The sequence below is a fragment of the Pan troglodytes genome, chromosome 4, assembly GCF_028858775.2.
Source record: "Pan troglodytes isolate AG18354 chromosome 4, NHGRI_mPanTro3-v2.0_pri, whole genome shotgun sequence".
NCBI classification, from domain to species: Eukaryota; Metazoa; Chordata; class Mammalia; order Primates; family Hominidae; genus Pan; species Pan troglodytes.
The window spans coordinates 122,757,280-122,770,097 of NC_072402.2; the positions used below are offsets into that span (position 1 = coordinate 122,757,280).

The 12,818-nt window shown below is 36.3% G+C and overlaps 1 long non-coding RNA gene across 2 annotated transcripts in view; it reads left to right on the forward strand.

Moving 5' to 3' along the window:
• Nucleotides 1-12,818, forward strand: part of LOC104006543 (uncharacterized) — a 495,672-nt gene that overhangs the window by 40,625 nt on the left and 442,229 nt on the right. The gene's annotated exons all lie outside the window — the stretch shown is intronic.

Below are 12,818 nucleotides of genomic sequence, written 5' to 3' on the forward strand. Positions count from 1 at the left end.
GCAACCAGATTCTCATAGCCTGAAAAAAGGAAAAATGTTTTGTTAATGAGAGTACAGATCAAAGTCTTTTGTAGGAACATATGCTACATTTCTTTAGTATGTTTCTTGACAGAGCCCATTAGTCTGTCGATTTCTGAGTCCCAAATTGCAAATTTGAAATTGATGTAGACCCAAGCGTGGCATCAAAAATATTCTAGTTGAGTAACAAATCGGTTTTCAAATTACTGTTATGTTTTATTTGCTTGATAGAGGCTATATAAGCAATAGGACTGGGATATGTGTGCATTCCAAGTGCCTGGAGTGGCGAAGATGGGGAAGAGAAAGGATACAGATGGAGTTCGAATGGATCTGGGTATATTAGTTATAGCATATGATTGCTGTATATCTGGAAATCCAGAAATACATATTTAGGAACAAACCCTATATATAATTGTTTACATCCACATCAGTTTGGTATTTGACATTTACTTACATTACACACACACACACAAACAAACACACTGCATAGTTTATTTATTACATAATTCATTGGACAGAATTTATTAAATCATACCAGGGCTTAGCCTTGTATGGTCTATTGATTTCTAGTTTAGTCCTAGATTATAACTTGACCTACTCTTCTGCTAGATGGTTTACAAAAACCGCGAACAAAATTTCACAATGCTAAAGACATAAAAAGCAAATAAAAATCCACCATGCTAAATGCTCTCAAGAAGGTCACCTTTCTAATCCAGCTACTGTTACCAGAGAATACCTACAACAAAGACAAGTTTGTTTATGACTGTGGTCCGCTGCTTATCTGCACAATTTATTGGTCACATAAAATATTTTGTAATTTCGTACTACAGTGGGTTTGACAGAAATGTCCTCATATCTTACGTAATACTTTGACTGGTTCTATCTATTTAAATTTAAATCTAAGTATATTATTTGTAAAGTTTCTAGGTTGAGTGTAAACATTGCACTGTATGCATAAATGGTTAAACCTAACCTAAACGTAACCATCACATTTCTAAGAAATGTATTTTTCTTCCTATATTTTCTTTGAGTAAGCAGAAAAAAATCCATCAGTACTTATATTTAGGCACATATCAAGCTCCATTGTTTACTTTAAGAATTAGAGTATAAATGAACTTCTTTCTTTTATATAAATGCACATATTTTTACACTGAAATCTCTCAGCTAACTCATGACACTTGACATTAATCACATACATAGATCAACAAAGACTTTGCTTTCATATAGAAAGTAATTTCAAACATATTTCTAAATTATGACTTGTTATTGCAGTCAATTTAATTATCTAGCTAATGACAATGTATGTTCATAATCAAAGTAGTCAAAAATACCAAGTTTAGTAATTAGACCATATAATTCCTTAACAACTCAATTTATAATGGAAAAGTACAATGCTTTTAGACAATGTTCTTCAAATACTCCTCTATAATCAGAATTAGGAATTCCACAGTGTATTCTTTTGACATTTAAAGCTGGAGATGGAGTGTTTAGGTTAGAAGCGTAGCTCCCTCCTGTATTCTACCTGAAATTGCTTGTAAGTCACATTACATTCTAAATCCATTTCCCCTCAAACCATGCTGAGGGTATAACATTTACTCTCTGTCATTAATGTTCTTTTCTGTAAGACATACCAATATGAATTGTAACACAATGAAACAATTAATCTTTCTTGGGCAATTTTAATGATTCTATAATTACAGAAAACTATAGAAAATCATGTTTTCCCGTTTATCAACTCAGATACTCAGTGACATTTCAATGCCAAAGACAAAAAAAAAAAAAAAAAAAAAAAAAAAGGCGGGGGGGAAGGGGAGAATCTCCTGTATTTTCATTTTAAGAATATCATACTAACGGAAATCTATAAACTAAACATAGATAGTGTCACAAATGCAGACTGACACATGGCATAACTGGTGGCTGTGCAAAAATCCAGCCGGAAAAGTACTAAAATAGGCTAATTTCATTTCTCCCAGCTGCCTGCCTTTCCATTCTTTATCTCAGCTATTAGGTTTGAATAAATTTCATCTCCCACACTACAAGTAATGAGCAGGCAATGACTTATGAAGCACCGAGACCAAGTTAAGACAGAATTAGAATACAATTTTAATGAGACGGAGCTGAGAAAGTGGAAGTGTTACTCCTTTGACAGACTTGGCAAAATACCCAATATTATTTCAAATGCTCTTTCCTTTTTACAAAGAAACTGTCAAATATTAAAATAAAAATTATAAAAAATAAGACTGAGGAATTCTTTAGGGGCAGATTGTTAATGTGATTGTAAGCTAAAAAATAGTTATTAGAGAAGTCATTTAAGGAAGAGAGCAAATGTGACTTCAATGTAAACATGTTAAATATAAATACTCCTCTGAAAACAAACAACATGCTTTGGTTTCTCTGGGAAAAAAAAAAGCAATTAACATTCAGGTAACATGCATCTCTTTGAAATGAGGTCCGGAAATTGTTGGGGGAATGGAGAGTAGACAAATATTTTCTTTGTTAGCACTTAATTGGAAGTCTATAAAATAATGTTATTATATGGCTTTGAAATACACTCAAAATAAACTGGTGTAAAAACAAGATAAACTCAAGCATGATTTTTTTTTAACATCCAACGTTCAGTACACCAGGTGGTGGGGGCAGTCCCCTGGAAGCGTAAAGGGAAGTGGTCTTTGGCTAATAAGGAAGGTTTGCACCACAATAAAAGCATTTATTTTCACACTTAAAAAAAAAATCATGGGGAAGGTGTTCAATGGAAAAACCCAAATGCCACAAAATAACAAGAACAACTAAAATTGTTAAGGACTTCAAACTACCAGAAATAATGAAAGGGATTTTCCAGCCTGATGCCCCCACTCACATTAGGTAACGACGTCCCATCCTCCTTAGATGCCCTGTGCCTTCTCAGCTAAGCTGAGCTGAGGTCTGGGCCAAATTGAGCAGCACAGCAAGGCTACTTATACTCTACACTTTCAATTCATTCCTCCAAACATCCCCCAAACAGTTACTGGAGACTTTTTTTCTCCCCCTCCCCCAACATACCCCTTACTGTTTCTGTCTTTCGTTTAGTGATTACTTCCTGTCGGTTTTTCTAGTGCCTAAAACATCTGTGATTTGCTGCAGGCAGTCAGTATTTATAAGGAGAGCCTCACAGCAGGTGCCACTTACAAAAAAAGGCCCCTGTGAGCATGAGTGCACAAGTGTTATCCCATGACCCAAGGGTCATGCTGCTGTTCCTACACAATGTTTAGCAAAGGAAGGTTCCTTCCATCAACAACTGATAAACAGTATTCGTCTGATCGGCCAGATTTTTTATGAAATGATAAAGCGAATGAATATATCTATGCGTCTTTAAAAAGATACATGCATGCTTTCAAAATTATATGTAGCTATTCTGACTCTGCGGTTAACGAATGACCAGAAAAAAAATCTAGTAATTTTTTAATGCTGATGGGTAATTTCACTCGGTGCCCCCAGTCTTCCATGCCCCAAATTCACTTCCTTGACTTTGAAGTCTGGGTCCCTTAAAGCTGTGAAATTTCCTGGATAACAAACAATGCTAAGAAAACTTTGTTTTGAGAAAATAGATTGGATAGCCATGGGACCTGTAAATGTAGTTTGCTTTTTACATCCAATAACAGTGACCAAAAAGGGGTGTGCTACATTTTCCCATAAATATTTCCATTCTTTAAACAGCATGTTAGAAATTCAGTTAAAGGGATTTAATGGAGCTAATTATAGTTGGTGAACCTCTCCAGCTTTCTCCTTGTTTTTCCCCCTGAGAGTTGTTCGGCATCACCCACTTGCAATGCAAGCTTTCCTTAGCCTGGATCTGTCCAGTGATGCTCCCTATTCCACGGGCCCCCATCAGCATATCTATTGTAACTTATTGTGAAAATCAGACCCAAGAAATCCAAAGAAAGCCCAAGGCAATACGGGGAGTTTTAAAACTGTTTTCCCAAGTATGATCAACAAATCACATTTTGGTGTATTTAAGGTAATCCTTTTGGGAGGCCTAATTAAGTTGGTAGGAAAATTATGTGATATCTATTTTATATTATAATATTATATAAAATATAGGTTATATATTCCAAGGTTATATATTATATAGGTTATATATTACAAGGTTTGTCATGTTTTATATATGAAACATGATATAAAATTGGAAGATGTATTTCCAATTCATGAAAGAATAATGAAAGAAGACAAAAGAATGAAGCTTTAGTTGTCTACCATGTTATACATTTACAGTATGCATAGGGGAAAGGTCACACTGTCAGTTTATATCCAACAAAGATTACTTAAGAAATTTGGATTTTCACAAATAATGGAGTCTTATGCTCCCATCTCCCTGTTACCAGCCACCACCTCCCCACCCCTCAACAACCTAATAGGGTTGTTGTTCTAAGTAAGAACCCTATTTAGTCCTCAATAATAGAATAAGAAATATTCTTGGTCTGTCATTTGGTCAGTGTCAGATACTAATATGGCAAAAATTAAAATGCTAAGTACTGCTTAATTTCCAAAAAATTTTATGAATCTTGCTCACAAAATTCAGAGGTGGACCTCGGATATGGCCTTGGACTTGGAAGATGGAAAACACACTTGTAATTCTCATCGCCCCTGGTTGTAGGTACTATATCCCATCTATTCCTTCTCCTTTAACTCCTTCCTCCATTTTGGTGTTTTAATTTTTCCCACATGGAACCTTGGGTATACTCCCATTGTGACAGGTACCTTTGTATACAGGCAGCTTTCTCACTAGACTGTTAGATTCTTTTCTGTGCCTAAGAATTAGGATATTGATGATTGGTTGCTGAAAGGATGGATTATAAGATAATGACTAATGCAGTTCAGTGATGGGTAGATGGTCACTCAAGAAGGCTGGCTTAGAGTCCTGGGGACCGGGATTCATAGAGAGTCGTCATAGAGTATGACAACCATCATAGAGTATGAAAGCTGGCAGGAGAAACTAGTTATACTTCTCTCCTTCAATTTCACTTTTGACTTTCCAGAATGGTGTAACAAATTAAGATTAGACTGAAAATTAAGATTGAACTGAATCAGACTCTTTAAATTGGAGTTCCATTTCTAATGATGTCAGTTCTCTCTTGGTGAAATGGGACAAGTTTCTTAACCTCCCAGATCCAATTTCCTCTTTTGGAAATATGGGAATTAACAGTACCTACCTCACAAGATTAAATGAAATATCACGTGTAAAGCACTCAGTGCAAGCTCAACAAGTCATCTTTCCCTCTCTTGTACTTTCATCCAAGCAGTCCTTGTTGCATATCTGACATTTAGAAACTTGGCCTTGTCAATGTTTAAGCAATGATGGTGTTGAGAATCAATAAGCCTTGTTAGGGAGTAATGTTTTTCATAGATTCTCCAGCCATATTTTTCATGATAAGAGGTTTTTCTGAGAGGTGATTTCTGACATTCTGCACAAATCAAAATTATTCAAGCAGACAAAGGCATTGATCATCTTCTCGTTGCTTGTTTTCCTTGACCCCTCTGGCAGCTTTACCAGCATTCTCTATAAATGCCACATATAAATTAAAACTGGCTTTTGCAAGTAGATAATTCACCCCACCTAGTAGCCCATTTGCCTAGTTCCAGGGAAATTTGCCCCTTGATAGTATTTTTTAAATATTGACAAAATTTTAATTGTGGTAAAAAACATATAACATGAAATTTAACATCTTAACCATTTTAAAATATACAGTTCAGTAGTTCTGTTGTACAACAGATCTCCAGAACTTTTTTTACCTTGTGAAGCTGAAATGCTATCCCCATTATACAACTACTTCCCATTTTTCCCTCCCCCAGCACCTCTGGTGATATTTTTAATTGTTGGTTTTGGTCAAATTTCAGATGTGGTGACATAAGAATACATATCTGGTCATTATTAGAGTAACTTTACAAAATAGCTTTTTTTTCATTGAAAAATATCTATGTTCACAAATGCGGTATTTAAAATGCTCATTTTCTGCTACACATAACATTAATAATAAGAGTAATTACCCAAGAAATATGGGACTTTAAAGCTCATTCTCACCCTGAAGACACCGAGAGATTATGTTTTTAACCTTGGGCTCTGATTTGGTTGTGAATGGGAGATGGTATAATGTATAAAGATGGTTTTCCATAGAAGATGGTGATTATGCTGAAGACAACTAGATTACACGCTCTTTGGCCATGCAAAGTGATTCTTGAAATACTACCTGGATAATTGAGGTCAAAGTGATTTTTTGGCATCTAATCTACCACTTCTCTGCCTCATTTGGCATATTTAGATTCAGCCTGTACCAGTATTTGAGGGAGGCTTAATTTCTTTGAATGCGTTACAACTTAGAACATTAATTGCTAAACAAATACTATAGTAAAGCCACAAAATGTGAAAAAAAAGTTAACAGCAGAGGAAGGAGAATTTTACTTCAGATCCTTAATTCTTATTATGTATGATTGTATTCCAATTCAGTTTTCTGATTTGCCTACTAACTTTCAATGTTGATTTCAGATAATAATATAAATCCTGAAATCACATCTGTCTAGCATTGCTAGGCTTTTCTTCCTGCCTGGTCACTAAATATTTTTCTTTCATTCTCATCCCCCATGTATAAATAAAACACTTTTTAAGCATTGAGAATATTATCTTAAACAGATTCTCTGAAAATGATTTACAACAAATTCCACATTGTACATTGGGGAAGAATATCAATTCCATTATATGAGCATATTTCCTTTATAAAACCTCCACTCATTCATATCGGCACATTTAGTCATGATAACCATAATTAAAATGTCCTTAAATTTATTACTATGGCAGATTTTAAAATCACAATAGAAAACAGGATTCACTGTTGCGTTTCTTAAAGTCAAATCATCTTGACAAGCTAAGGTCACTTCAGTTCAAACCCCAAAATGTTCCTGTCCCTTAGGAGGCTGGGACATTATTAATATTTTTGTCAAGAAGGACTTGTGAAGGATGCAGTCTTTCTCAGGGATGAAATGAAAGGCGTATTCCACTGTGTGCCATGAAAGAGATTATATATCTTCCGCAGAGTTGGTTGGGGATCAACTGCCAGCTTCTTCACGGTGTGAACTCCTGATTGAAGCACCAGCTGTGATCCAGGGTTTGAAAGAGACCTTGAAAATGGCAAAGCAAGACCCTGTGTTCAGAACTGACAAAACCAAGCTGACGAGAGAAGCAAGCGCTATTCTTTTGGAATGCTCATCGCAGGGAATGTCATTGACAAAAAGAAAAGCGTGGGAGAGAGAGGGGGAAAGGAGGCTTTTGTGTGATATGACCTGACAGACCTGAAATCAAATGATAATGCTGCAAAAATGGGGATTTTCTTGTTTATCCATTACATTGTAGATAAATAATGTCATTACAGGCAAAATACGTAGTCAGAAGAATACTTCTTTCTAAAGTTGCTTCATCAATGTAATTGGATTTTATTTGGCTTATAATATTAATTAGAAATATCTGTGTAGCATTTCTTGGCCTGATAGGAGTAAGGAGATTCCAGAGAGTTCTAAATTATACACAACTGGCACCTCATATAGCTCCAGAGGGTCCTAAATTATACACAGACTATCACCTCATGTAACTCCAAGTTAGAATTAAAATGCCTTTGTTAACTACCCAGAAGTGGAAGGCAGTCATTTCTTCCTTGGGAGAGTGGCTTCTTTGTTATTTTTAGCTTCTGAACACTTAAACGTATTTCTTTCATTTTTACTAACCCAGCCCATTAAGAAAAAATGTGTATAAGGTAGTTTTTTGTTTTGTTTTGCAGCACAACTGTTGGTATGCCCATTAGTGTCCGGTGGAAACTTTCACTCTCAGATGTGGAGGCCGTCTTCATGACCACATGGTTCTGAGTTGACCTCCTTGATGGTGCCTGAGTTGATCCTTGGAAATCAGCAACGTCCTAGTAGCTGACCACGAGGCAGCACTCTGCCTAGGAGGCACTAGACCAGCATTATAAGTAGTGTGCCACACAGTATCCAGCCATTAACAGAATAGCAATGCTCCATCTTTGCTAGAGGACCACTTGGGAGAAGCATATTATCCTTAGCCATTAAGTACAGACACAAAGAGGTGGTCCCCAGTGGGCTCCAGGACAAGTTGGAAAAGCCTTTGCTGAAGACAGAACCAGCTGCATTGAAAACCTGTTTTGCTAAATTTAGTGCACTTTGGACCTTACTTTTAACTTCAGAGTTACGTCTCTAGACGCTGGTCAGTCCAACAATGTTTATTTAGTGACATGAGGCTGAGAAGATGAATATCCTCACGCTCAGTTATTTACATAAAGCTAAGTAGCAAAGCCTGTAATGTTATAATCAGGTACCTATCTACAAGACAGTTTTGAATGACACAGGGTATGAAAAACATTTACTCTAGTTTACACTGTTTTTGAATATTGATTAGTCTCTATGGTGAAAATATTAATACTTTTTAATGACGTATGTGATCAAACTTTTATTTGATTGGCTTCTTATGGCACAACTCTTACAAAAAGATGGGATGTCATCATGTGCATTCTCTGCCTTTGAGCCTCTGATGATTCCAGTCATCTCAGAAAGACAGGGCTCTGCCCTCTTGCTTCTGATTTGCTGGCAATAGACCTTCAGCTAATAGTATATCTGCTCAGCTGAAGATGGAGTGCTAATCTAGGGGGACTCGAAATGGCTCTGTCATTTTCTAGATGACAGCTCCTATTTTCCACTGGCTTCTGGCACATGCGCTATCATCCATCTATGTCAAGAAGACACTTGCTTATCTGGTTGCTAGAAATGCTTTTGTTAAAAACACGTAACTGCAGTTCATCAGTCTTGTGAGGAAGTTGTTGATTTTGCTAAACTAAGTTTAAACTCCATTGTGGTTTTCTGATATGACATCTATTTTTATTGGATATTGTCATAATTATTTATAGTGTCTTAGAAGCATACTAGAATTTTTTTTTTAATGGCAATTTAGTCAGCTGATTGAATGGTGCAAAACAAAAGTTTCAGGACCAGGTACGCCCATATCAGATTTCATTCTTCATTTTTTGGCAACCATTAATTAAGAAATCACTGGCTAAAGAAGAGATAGAAGTTGAATTAGGACCATAAAAAATCAAAATTCAATGCAAATAATGTATGTCTCACAACAAACAATGGCAAGTATTTAAAAATAAAACCAGTCATCTAGTTGTAACTTATGAAATACTATCAAACACCAAAGAATATCATCTGAAAATATTCTTGATCAATTTGTAGAAGTAAAATTTCTATTTACACTGGAAAATATTTCCTTTTCTGGTTTTCTTTTTGTTTTGACCAGTCTGCTCTCATTCTTCTGGTTTGATTAAGACTTGATCAGTCAGAACTTGTGCAAACCCTGTCTGACTGATCCCAACTAGCCCTAAGTATTCAGGAAGCGGCTGAAGAGTTCCCGTTCAGGACAACCAGCTAATATTGGCTCAAATCCTTTTGTCAAATATTAACTCACAGCCAATAAGGTCGTTAACAGTGCCCAAGGCAAGGACATGCCTCCTAATCTTTGAAGCGCAGTACCCAAATGTCAAAACCAAGTGCTGTTTCCAGCTGTCCTTTCTCATACTTGCCTGTCTGAAATATACCCTTGTGTTCTTTTCTCTTTCCTTCTTTTTCTTCATACAAATACAAACTCACAACCCTTTCTACTAGCTGCTGGGTCTATCATGTGGCTTTTTCATGACATGGATTGGGGAGTACCAGATAGGGCACATTTTGTGGCAGCCATCTACTTTCTTTCAGCCTTTTAAAAACAATGGCTATGACTATTACCAGAGAGATGGTTGGTAAGAGCTGCTTTGAGATTTGCTGCACCTCTGAAGCCTGTGTCTGATGGAGGAGAAACGAAGCCAGGAGCTGAAGCTAGTATAATAAAGCTTTCCTGAGAGGTGTTGTGGATGGGAAGTTATGACTCCTGGGCGTGGAAACAGCCCCAGAACTCTGCTCTTGGGTCCATTTTCTTTACTTTTCACTTAAACTGATGAAAGGGACACCGATGAAAGGATAAGGGCCTGAACGTTTTTAACATCTGAAATATGTGCATAACATTGGATGTGTAAATAAATTTAAAAAGTGAGCACAGCAATTAAATTGAAAAACGATGAGGCATCTCTCATAAACAGAAGCTCTGTATTTCTTGAAAGGAAAAATACATCGAAAAATGAAGACAGAGAAAACAGAAAATCTGGAATTTATTTTCTTTTCAGCACAACAAGACCATGTTGGAATAGATTTGTCTAAAACGGGTAATGACATCAATTTTGTGATAAATAATTATATTTCTAATAAGAAAAAAGTGCTTCTAATTAGTTATATTGATATTCAAGTAATTGTAAATTAAGGGAAAAATATTTGATATTAAGTTATTTGCTTTTTAAAAGAAACTTGCAGAAAAGATGCTCATTTTTAAAAAACCAAATTTTATGTTGATTATTTTGCAACTTTATGAGCACATATACATCCAAATATTTTTAAAAGCATAGCAAGTGCTTCGTTTTCTCCTTGCATCTCTGACTCTTCTAAAAATAGATGAATCCATTCCTATAAAGCAGAACAAAACCAAATAAAATGCATATGAACTTCAGCCCCATAAATTTGAGCAAAACTTTCAAACAATGGATACTTTGGATATTTTATACTAATCATATTTAACTATTTTTTCATGTCATTTCTTCAGCTATATACATCAGTAAGAAATTAACTGCCTCTAAAAATTTGACAGTTATATCCTAGATTTTCAGAGTGGTATAGGTGAATATTTTCAATTTAAAAAATTTATCTTACAATTTATGGCTTTATAAGGGAGTGATAACAATGTTTTACTTATGCAGCTGTGACATATTGAATGAGGAAAGAGCTTTGCCATCTGCAGATGAGGGCTAATACCTAGCATATGTCAAACGTGCTGGCAGTGGTATTCCAACTGTATTCTGACAACAGAATCAGAAGAAATAGTGTTAAGCTGAGGAAAAAAGATTTGGGGCAAGGAACAGTTTTCCAGATGAGGAGTTAAGAAACATTGCTTACTATAATAAGACAATTTTAATTCTTTTTTAAGCACCACCATGGGTTGACCTCCAGAGACCAGCTTTTACAGAGAGGCTTGACACTCAGTCGCATTTTTCCCTGTAAGTAAGAAGCGAATTAGGCTACCTGTCCATCCAGGGTGTATGGAGAAAAAGACAGAGCTGGAAGAGAGATTGCTGACCTAGTGTTTCAGTCTATAGAGAAGGAAATCCACACCTCTCTAGCATTTATCATTAGGCAGTTGACAAGTTCAATGCAATGCTGAACTCATCCTAGGTTTGCTAGCTTTTTTAGTAGACCTACTGCTATTTAGAAAAACTCTTTTTTAAAAAAATAAAAGAACTTATAAAGTAAAATAGTAGACACTACAAAATCTAATAGTTCATACTTAGAATATGCAGGATTATTTGAAAAATGGAGAAATATCAAATAACAAAAAAAAGAGGAAAATATTTTGATAATGCCTTTTATGTAAACTACAAGTTAGAGCATCCTACCTAGAAATGTAAAGACCCAGGGGAAGTGAATAAACAAAACCCTCATAAATATGGGATGAGAGTGGGGAATAAATCCTATGCATTTTTATTATTTTAAGTTCTGTGCCAAATAGAATTCAGTACATACAGCAAACTAACAAAGTACCATCAAATGCCAGTGGTCGAAGTACAATCAAATATCAATGGTCACTTCCTAGCAATGTGTCTTTGGGCAAGTAACAAGTGCTCTAAACTCCAGCTTTCCTCTCTGTAAAACTTGAGTCATGTTTACCTCCCAGAGCTATTGTGATTGATGCCACACCAGGTGACCTAGTGCACCTGTAGCCAGTGCCCCCACGCCTCCCCAGTGCTTTGTGGCCATACCCCCAGGTACTCCAGAAGGGCCATGCAGCCAGCGTCCAGGAAAATAAATTACAAGGCATTTCTCACTTTAGGAAAATCCCATGTTTATTTTATTACGTTGTTACAGAAATCAGCAAGACTGGGAATAAGTTTAATTTTAAAAAGCTGCATCAAATGCTGGGCACAGTGGCTGATGGCTGTAATCCCAGCACTTTGGGAGGCTAAGGTGGGAGGATGGCTTGAGGCCAGGAGTTTGAGACCAGCCTGGGCAATATGGCGAAAATACAAAAAATTAGCAGGGCATGGTGGTACATGCTTGTTATCCCAGCTACTTTGGAGGCTGAGGCATGAGAATCCCTTGAATCTTGGATGCGGAGGTTGCAGTGAACCGAGATCACACTACTGCACTCCAGCCTGGGGGACAGAGTGAGACTCTGTTTCGAAAGGGGGAAAAACTGCATCAAAATATATACTTTGAGCTCACTTGCCGTGAGTTTTTGTTTGCTTGAGCTCCTATTCCTTTCTCCTCAGATAGGAGGTGTCCTAGTTGGAATATGTTGTCATTCATTTCATGTTGTATTGCCTATTTTTTCCATATCTTGTAGGCAGCAAATGGCTATCATGGAGTTAAAAATTTACTGCCACCCTCTGAAGTAATGTAAGTAGGGGACTGTTGAAAGTCACAGGAGAGGAACATGTACTCACCTGGGATTGTCTAGTGAGGCTAAGCACCACAGATTTTAAAGTTTTGAGGTTTTAAGAATATATTGTTTAGGGTAAGCCTAAGTTGATATTTTTCATAGCCAACGCTAGATACTTAGGAGCCTTTTGGTGAAAAGTAGCTAGTATTTTAATTATTATTACTTTTTTTCCAGCCAGGCTTTTTTTTTC